Source organism: Ascaphus truei, unplaced genomic scaffold, assembly GCF_040206685.1.
Source record: "Ascaphus truei isolate aAscTru1 unplaced genomic scaffold, aAscTru1.hap1 HAP1_SCAFFOLD_887, whole genome shotgun sequence".
NCBI lineage: Eukaryota > Metazoa > Chordata > Amphibia > Anura > Ascaphidae > Ascaphus > Ascaphus truei.
The window spans coordinates 120,636-130,263 of NW_027457226.1; positions in this window are offsets into that span (position 1 = coordinate 120,636).

Consider the following 9,628-nt stretch of genomic DNA (forward strand, 5'->3'; position numbering starts at 1 on the left):
TGACTTCAATCGCATCCTATAGACTATAAAAAGGGGGGACCCTTTCAACACTCAACATAGCCCCTGAGGACGCTCTATGAGTGAAACGCGTAGGGCATTACCTAACGGCACAGGGTGCGTTCCGTGTACTGCGGAGCAATCAGCGGAGGCCCGCGCTAATATCCCTGTGTGTTGGTGTCCCACCCAGCAGTGACGTCGCGGCTGGTTTGTTAGGGGGGAGAGAGATTCGGCGTCCTGTGCTGTAGCCGCGAGAGCGCTCTACTTCTGACCCGAGGTGGTCTGTCTCGACGCTCGCTTTACTTCTCGGCTTGTGAGTTTATTACTTTATAACCCTTTATTTTGTATAAAGCAATATGGCATTACATATGCCTTTTTGTTTTATGTATTGGAATCCCCCTTTTATTCTGGATATCTATGGAAGCTGCCAAGACTCATCTAAAGTTGGTTACGATATGCCTCGCTGGCTGATTGTCTCCCACACCACGTGAGTGAGAATCCTAAACACCCGTCCCATATTGCTAGCAGTGATTTAAACAGGGTTTCACTGTATTCTCTTTCGCTGTTTTTCATTCCATATATCCTTGGAGACATTTTGCGCTCCGGATCCTGTTTCTCTTGAAATCTATATATACCCACACTCTTTCCCCTCTGGGGGATTGCCATAGGATCAGGTGTGTGTATTGGGAAGCATACTAATAAGATAACAGATCTGGAAGGCCAACCCCCCAGGTCCCCCGGCAGTGTTAGCAAAGTTCTAGCTATTCTGTGCTGTTAATAGTTCAATATAGATTTGATTGCAGTACCTTCTAATAGACCAACAAGAGAGTTCTTTATAGATGTCATGTAATATTGTGTAAAGAGCTTTGAAAGCTCTGTACATGTGAAGAAGAGACCTGTGAGGTTTGGGAAGCTCTGTACACGTGGAGAAGAGACCTGTGAGGTTTGGGAAGCTCTGTACATGTGGAGAAGAGACCTGTGAGGTTTGAGAAGCTCTGTACATGTGAAGAAGAGACATGTGAGGTTTGAGAAGCTATGTACATGTGAAGAAGAGACCTGTGAGGTTTGGGAAGCTCTGTACACATGGAGAAGAGACCTGGCAGACATGTTGTCAAGGAAATTAGATTATTTTGCGTGCAGAGATACTTTTTAATGGACCAGCATGGACAAGATGTTGCTTATACATGAGCTTTTGAGACCAAGCAAGACAGGTAAAAAGCTCCTACAGGAGTATTAATGGCATCGCTACCTGTGTGTCGTCCTACAGGAATATTAATGGCATCGCTACCTATGTGTCATATAGAAATATTAATGGCATCGCTACCTGTGTGTCGTCTTAATACAGGAAACCTAGAAAGTCTGCACATCACAGTCAGGAGGGAGAGTTTTGCAGAGAAACATCACACCCCTCTGTGTCCTGCTTGGTTAATTACACGTCTGCAGGGGTTTCACAGCACACACAGACCAAACAAAGAAATAGATGCACTAATTAACAGGAGTGGCCAACTCCAGTCCTCAAGTACCACCAACAGGTCAGGTTTTAAGTATATCTCTGCTTCAGCAGAGGTGGCTCAATGCTGAAGCAGAGATATCCTTAAAACTAGACCTGTTGTTGGCCCTTGAGGACTGGAGTTGGTTACTCCTGCACTAATATAGCAGCAACTAGGGGTGTGTGTAGACACACACACACACACGAGTTAGCACACTTGCTTGTGTATAATATATCTTATACTATATTAGTGAAAGCACTGTATGTTTGCCTGCCTGCCTGCCTGCCTGCCTGCCTGCCTGGATGTCCGGTGTCCCTAGGGGAAATCTGATTGGTCCCTTGGCCCGCCCCCGCACACCTCTCATTGGCCTGAGGCGGAGTGACGGGCCAAAGGACACACAGGGACACACACACACAGGGACACACACACAGGGACACACACACACACAGGGACACACACACACAGACACAGGGACACACACACACAATGACAGACACACACACAGTGACACACACACACACACACACACACACACACACACACAGTTACATACATTAGCGGGGCTCACAGTTAGCAGCACCCGCGCGCACCTCCTCCTCTCCCCGTGTCTCCCGCGCTTTCACCCCGACCCCCCCCTCCCCCGGCGCAGCTACATTCAGCGGGGGACACACACTATTATTACCCCTTCAGCGCCCCCCCCTATATCTCCCACCTCTCCCCCCCCACACATATACATGCCCCCCCCCTCCCCGGCGCTACAACTCACCCCTCCCCGGGCGGGGGAACAGCCAGTGGCCAGGCAGGCTGCCTCGCGGCGCCGAGTGCCCAAGATGGTGGCGCCCGGGACACAGCGGGGGAGCGGCCACAACACGCTGCCTCCCGCCTCAGATCCACGTGGGACCTGCCGGATGGGTGAGTGAGCGGCCTTCACCTCCCCTCCACCCCCCCTTCACCTCCCCTCCACCTCCCCTCCAGTGTCAGTGTCTCCCCGATACCCCCCCCCCCCCCGGCGCCGCTACAGTCAGCGGGGGAGCGAGCGAGCGCCCGGGACACAGCGGGAGAGCGGCCACAACACGCTGCCTCCCGCCTCAGATCCACGTGGGACCTGCCGGACGGGTGAGTGAGCGGCCTTCACCACCCCTCACCCCCCATCACCTCCCCTCACCCCCTTTCACCTCCCCTCACTCCACTTCTCCCTTCCACCCCCCTTCACCTCCCCATTTACCTCCCCCCCCTCACCTCCCCATTTACCTCCCCCCCCTCCACCCCCCCTTCACCTCCCCTCCACCCCCCCCTTCACCACCTCCCCTTCACCTCCCCTCCACCCCCCCTTCACCTCCCTTCCACCCCCCCCCTTCACCTCCCTTCCACCCCCCCCTTCACCTCCCTTCCACCCCCCCCCTTCACCTCCCTTCCACTCCCCCCCTTCACCCCCCCTTCACCTCCCCTCCAACCCCCCACCTTCACCTCCCCTCCACCCCCCCTTCACCCCCCCTTCCCACCGCCTCCCCCCCCCTTCCCACCGCCTCCCACCCCCCGCCTTCCCTCCGCCTCCCACCCCCCGCCTTCCCACCTCCTCCCCCTTCCCACCACCTCACCCCTCCCCCCCTTCCCCCCCCCCTTTCCACCACCTCCCCCCCTTCCAACCACCTCCACCACCTCCCCCCCCTTCCCACCACCTCCACCCTCCCCCCTACCCACCACCTCCCCCCCTTCCCACCACCTTCCCCCTCCTCCCCCTTCCCACCACCTTCCCCCTCCTCCCCCTTCCCACCACATCCCCCCTTCTCTCCCTTTCCACCACCTTCCCCCTCCTCCTCCTTCCCACCACCTCCCCCCTTCCCACCACCTCCCCCCTTCTCCCCCTTCCCACCACCTCCCCCCTTCTCCCCCTTTCCACCACCTCCCCCCTCCTCCCCCTTCCCACCACTTCTCCCCCCCCCCCTTCCCCCCCCCCCGCTCCCCTTCCCCCCCCCGCTCCCCTTCCCCCCCTCCGCTCCCCTTCACCCCCCCTCCGCTCCCCTTTCCACCCCCCCTCCGCTCCTCTTCCCCCCCCCCCTCCACCTCTTTTTACCCTTTCCCCTCCCACACTTCCACCCCTCCTCTAACCCTTCCCCCCCCTCCCTTCCCCCCCCCCTCCTCTAACCCTTCCCCTCCTTCCTCTAACCCTTCCCCCCCCTCCTCTAACCCTTCCCCCCCCCTCCTCTAACCCTTCCCCCCCCTGCTCTAACCCTTCCCCCCTCCTCCACCCCTTGCCCCCCTCCTCCACCCCTTGCCCCCCTCCTCCACCCCCTCCTCCCCTTCCCGCCGCCCTTCGCCTTCATGCCCGCCTTACCGCCTCCCCACCCCCGCCTCTGCCTTTCACCCGCCCTTACTCCGGCCGCCTCTGCCTTTCACCCACCGCCTCACAGCCGCTGCACGCACTCAACAGACACCCGCTACACTCGACACATACCTGCCGCCACACACACCTGCTGCCTCCCGCCCCTACCCCCTGACATCACTGACCCACCGCCTCACACCCTAGCAGGACCCCCACTCACAGACAGCACTCACAACCCACGCGCCAGCCGCCGCCTCACACCCTTGCAGGACCCCCACTCACAGACAGCACTCACAACCCACGCGCCACCCGCCGCCTCACACCCTAGCAGGACCCCCACTCACAGACAGCACTCACAACCCACGCACCACCCGCCGCCTCACACCCTAGCAGGACCCCCACTCGCACACAGCACTCACAACCCACGCGCCACCCGCCGCCTCACACCCTAGCAGGACACACGACTCAGATTTTTACATCACTTATGGCACCAAAATATACATTGTACTGTGGTGTGGTTACAATAAACCATTTTTATACAACATCGTATTACATTTTCTTCCATCTTTCTTTTCAATATTATTATCCAACCTTTACAACAAACAGTCACCTATTGTTCCACGATTTATAAATAATACTACCTATTACGCATTTACATCCCGGGCAACGCCGGGTCTCTCAGCTAGTATAATATAATTATAATATATAATATTACATTCATTCAGTCCCTTAGATGTGTACCTTGTGGCCTATGGCCATTGTTGTGAGTATTGCAGGCTGTCTCACTAGGCTAAAGATTCTATGACTTTCTCATGCTATATATTACCCTCCAAAGCCTGCTCAAATCCTATTGAAAACCGTCCCATTTGGCTATTATTATGCTGCTTTTTAGCACTTAGGAGGGTCTGATCAGCTGAGCACCATTACCTGGACGACATCTGTGTATAATATAAGTAGATAGATATACCAATGTGTGTGTAATATATTCATTGATGACGAGTTGACACAGCATTTGATGGATCATATTATTTATTATGGGTTGCATGGCTCCTTCCTCACTCCTCCTATTAACACTGCCTAAATCCCAAAGTGACAAACAGTGGCCATAATATGTGCAAAAATACCCCTCTTCCCTAACTTTGCATTGTTATTATGTGTAGGCTGTAATATCTTGTATACCCCCACAGTTTGAGCAATTCACAATGTATTTCTTCACACGTCTACTCAAAATGGGAAACGTACAGCTTTTCATGCTGGTTTTCTTCTTGTCTACGTTCAAGACGATCTTTCCCCTGCACCTCTCTAGAGAGGCCACTCTCTCAGCAGCACCTGCCTCCCATCCCCGCCCTGCCTCTGGGAGAGCTCTGAAAAATGGATCGGGGAACGGGGGTTTCACAGGCTCTAGAGGGCAGGAGGGGTTCTCATTATTATAATGGGAAAGGGGACACAGAGGATGGGGGAAGGGTCTTTAATCAGAGGTTTACCTCTGCAGTAATATCGCTCCATAACACACACATCACCACAGCTCAAATCCATTCACAGGTCAACCAACAGCAGCGCTGTATGTGCTCATTTGTTGGGTATTCCTAAATCCTGCAGTGGATGCTGTTGCCTGTGTATAGAACACTGGTTTAGATTGTAAGCTCTTTGGCGCAGGGAAAACCTTCCACATTTTGATCACGTATGTATGGTTTTATTTCGAATAATCACTTTATTTCATATGGCGCTTTTCTCCCACAACGCGCGTCACAATCACAGCACAGCGCGCGGTACGCAGCACGTAGGAATGTCACAGGCACAGTCCCTGTCCCGCAGAGCTTACAATCTATGTTTCTGGGGTCTGAGGCACAGGGAGATAGTGGCTTGGCCACAAGGAGCCGACACCGGGAATATAACCAGGTTCCCCCGCTACACACTCAGTGTCATTGTTATCAGTCAGTGTCTTTACTCGCTGAGCCTTTACTCACTATGTACTCGCTGAGCCTTTACTCACTATGTTCTCGCTGAGCCTTTACTCACTATGTTCTCGCTGAGCCTTTACTCGCTGAGCCTTTACTCACTATGTTTTCGCTGAGCCTTTACTCGCTGAGCCTTTACTCACTATGTTCTCGCTGAGCCTTTACTTGCTGAGCCTTTACTCACTATGTTCTCGCTGAGCCTTTACTTGCTGAGCCTTTACTCACTATGTACTCGCTGAGCCTTTACTCACTATGTACTCGCTGAGCCTTTACTCGCTGAGCCTTTACTCACTATGTACTCGCTGAGCCTTTACTCACTATGTTCTCGCTGAGCCTTTACTCACTGAGCCTTTACTCACTATGTTCTCGCTGAGCCTTTACTCGCTGAGCCTTTACTCACTATGTACTCGCTGAGCCTTTACTCACTATGTACTCGCTGAGCCTTTACTCGCTGAGCCTTTACTCACTATGTTCTCGCTGAGCCTTTACTCACTGAGCCTTTACTCACTATGTACTTGCTGAGCCTTTACTTGCTGCGCCTTTACTCACTGAGCCTTTACTCACTATGTACTCGCTGAGCCATTACTCGCTGAGCCTTTACTCGCTGAGCCTTTACTCACTATGTACTCGCTGAGCCTTTACTCGCTGCGCCTTTACTCACTGAGACACTTCCTCAGCCCCTATATGTAGGACTTTATAAAATAAACAATAGAATAGAGGGAATGATAGAATTTGTGCAAAAGAAAGATTAAAGCACATGCTAGGAGAGCGCATCCCGGCCCCGCACATGGTGTGTCCTTTCCCTCACTATGGGAAAATAGTAATCACACAACAGGGCACAATCTCTGTTTACGGAGAAGACACACAGAATACGGGCACTTTACACTTTCTAAGGGCGCGTCTGCTAGGGAATCCCAACCTGAACAGACGGGCTGCCACGGCTATTAGAATTAGTCTGTGCAGAGTTATTTATTAAGGAAACAGAAACGGAGTTTGTGTGCGAAATGCCCCAGTCAGCAGCGTTTAATGAATAACCCTCTTCTTCCCGGAAGGTCTTTCTTTGCCTGGCTCTTTCAGATATAATTATACCATCTTCCGCATATTGTCTTTGGCTATAACCCTCCCAAGTAGCTTCATGGGTTTTTTAACGCCCGGATTTCTCTCTCATGCTGTTATTACTGCCTGCGTGGTCTCTTGGTATCTATCCATCTGTCTGTCTATCCGTCTCCATATCTATCACGTCTCACTGTTCCATCTCTCTTACCCTCTCTTAAAATCGCCACCCATGTTCTCTCTTTGGAAAAACATACTTTTTTTTTGTCCACAACTTTTTTTCATTTCTACAGTGATTCTTAAATATCTTTTAATATAATGTCAACTCTAGAGATGTCCGCTTGGGATGTTGAGGTTTTTGCAGACAATATAGCTGCCATTTCCTATATTGGAAACCATTGCTCTGATTCAGCGCAGGCACGTTTTATACACACATTTCATTCTTTAAGTTTGTCTCTCACTCTGATTCTGAATGTGAAGTTGTCAGATTTTACCTCTGTATGGGGCTTAAATCTTTCCAGGCAAGGGGAGGACACATTTCCCCATTATATTGAATAGAGGCTTTTGAATGTCTATGGGCCAGGGGTGTCCAACCCCAGTCCTGTGGCCACCAACAGGTTAGGTTTTCAGGATATTCCTGCTTCAGTGCAGTCGTTTACTGAGCCACCTGTGCTGAAGCAGGGATATCCTGAAAACCTGACCTGTTGGTGTTCCTCGTGGCATTGACCACCCTTGTGCTAAGCTCTGTTAAGCCATTAATATAAGTTAATGTCGTGGTAATAGTAAAACTGTATCCACTAAGGACAATAGCCTGACTGTAAGTCCTGTTTTCTCCCGTATAGAGCATAGCAATAACTACAACGGGGGTTCGTGATCGTGACGGGCACATGAGGCATTATCAGATCATTTCTTCTTCACCGGAGTCCGTTCAGGTGAAAGCGGGGACCGAAGTGAGATCTGGTTATGTTATTTACGAAACTGGCAGTTCCTCCCATCACGGCAATAGGACGTTGCAGGGTGTGGGCGGCTGTAACGCCCCAGCCAGGCGGGATTTAAATAACACTGTTATTTCTGTCTCTGGCCCAATGTCTGCGCCTGGATCAGAGTACGGCAGGACTGACATACCGTCACGTTAGTGGAAGATAACAGCATTATGTTAGTGAGATGTACCTAGGACAGGGAGAGGGCAACTCCAGTCCTCAAGGGCCACCAAGAGGTCAGGTTTTCAGGATATCCCTGCTTCAGCACAGGTGGCTCAATCACTCCCTGCTTCAGCACAGGCGGCTCAATCAGTCCTTGTTTCAGCACGGGTGACTCAATCAGCGGCTCAGTTTTCGACTGAGCCACTTGTCCTGAAGCAGGGATATCCTGAAAACCTGACCTGTTGGTGGTCCTTGAGGACTCCAGTTTGTCACCGATGCTTCTTCTCAAATTCATTGTTTATTACATGATTGTATGTTATTCTTTAGCGGAAATCTGAAATAAATGACAGTGCTGAATGTTAATAGAACTTGGTGTTGGGTTTTCTGGGTTTTTTTTGGGGTGGGGGGGTGACCCTTTTAAACGTTTGTATCACAGAGAGAGGCAGTGATTCCGGATCTCTCCCTGTCTGTCCTCTCTCCTGAGCTTCTGGGGTCCTGTTCGTTATACAGAGAGAGGCAGTGATTCCGGATCTCTCCCTGTCTGTCCTCTCTCCTGAGCTTCTGGGGTCCTGCTCGTTATACAGAGAGAGGCAGTGATTCCGGATCTCTCCCTGTCTGTCCTCTCTCCTGAGCTTCTGGGGTCCTGCTCGTTATACAGAGATGCTGAGCTGAGCCATTAAATCCACATAATCATTTTGTAAGAGCCCCAGGGACCCCGAGCGCAGACTGGAGCAGTGTATAAAGCCCTCCACCCTCACTCATCTGAATTGCATTACACACAATTTGTCCCCATCTGCGTGTAACCCCCCAATTACAGGGCCAGCAAAAGGATCATTGGTCAGATATGACTCCATTAAAACGCTGACACGACTCGGGAAATGAGACACCCACATGGCCCCTGACGATGAGGCCCCCCCCCCCAATCCCACAAGATGTGTCCTGGGAAGCTACTGGACCAAGACACTCCATATATAACCCCGTCAGCCCTGCAAGCAAAGTTATTATAATATCTGAAGTACATACACATACATTGCAAGCATGTCCAGCATGGAACCAGTTAAACCTACAGTACGAAGCCTTTAAATGCCCTGGGGGGGGGGGGGGGGGGGAATGAATAACCTGCTCCCCTTCCTTGTGCTCTGCCAGAGGGGGATATTTATATACATATGCAGACAACACACATTGTGTAACAAACAAAGCACAAGGGACCATAGCAGGTGGTGGTTTGAAGGCTGGCTACAGTATTCCTAAATGTATAATCCTTATTAGATCCAAGTCATGGAAATTATATATATATATATATATATATATATATATATATATATATATATATATATATAAAAAGTAGATTTTTTGGTGATTTGTCAACCACTGTATATAATACTACTAAATCAAGAGCGCAAATACAGTAAAGTGAGCTAGTGAACCTCTATGCAGCCCCAATGCTGGTTAATCACAATTTTAACCCAATGTATTTATGGGAAACAATGCATTCGGCGCAATGAGATAACACGTGATGAGGTTATTAGAATCAAATATGGCTATATATGAAGAAATGGGCAGAGAAAGACAAAGATATTAATAACCACTAGAGCAATAGTAGAATTCAAATCAATTGCTAGATTATACGTGCAATAACATAGGAAAAAGTCCATGTAAAAATCA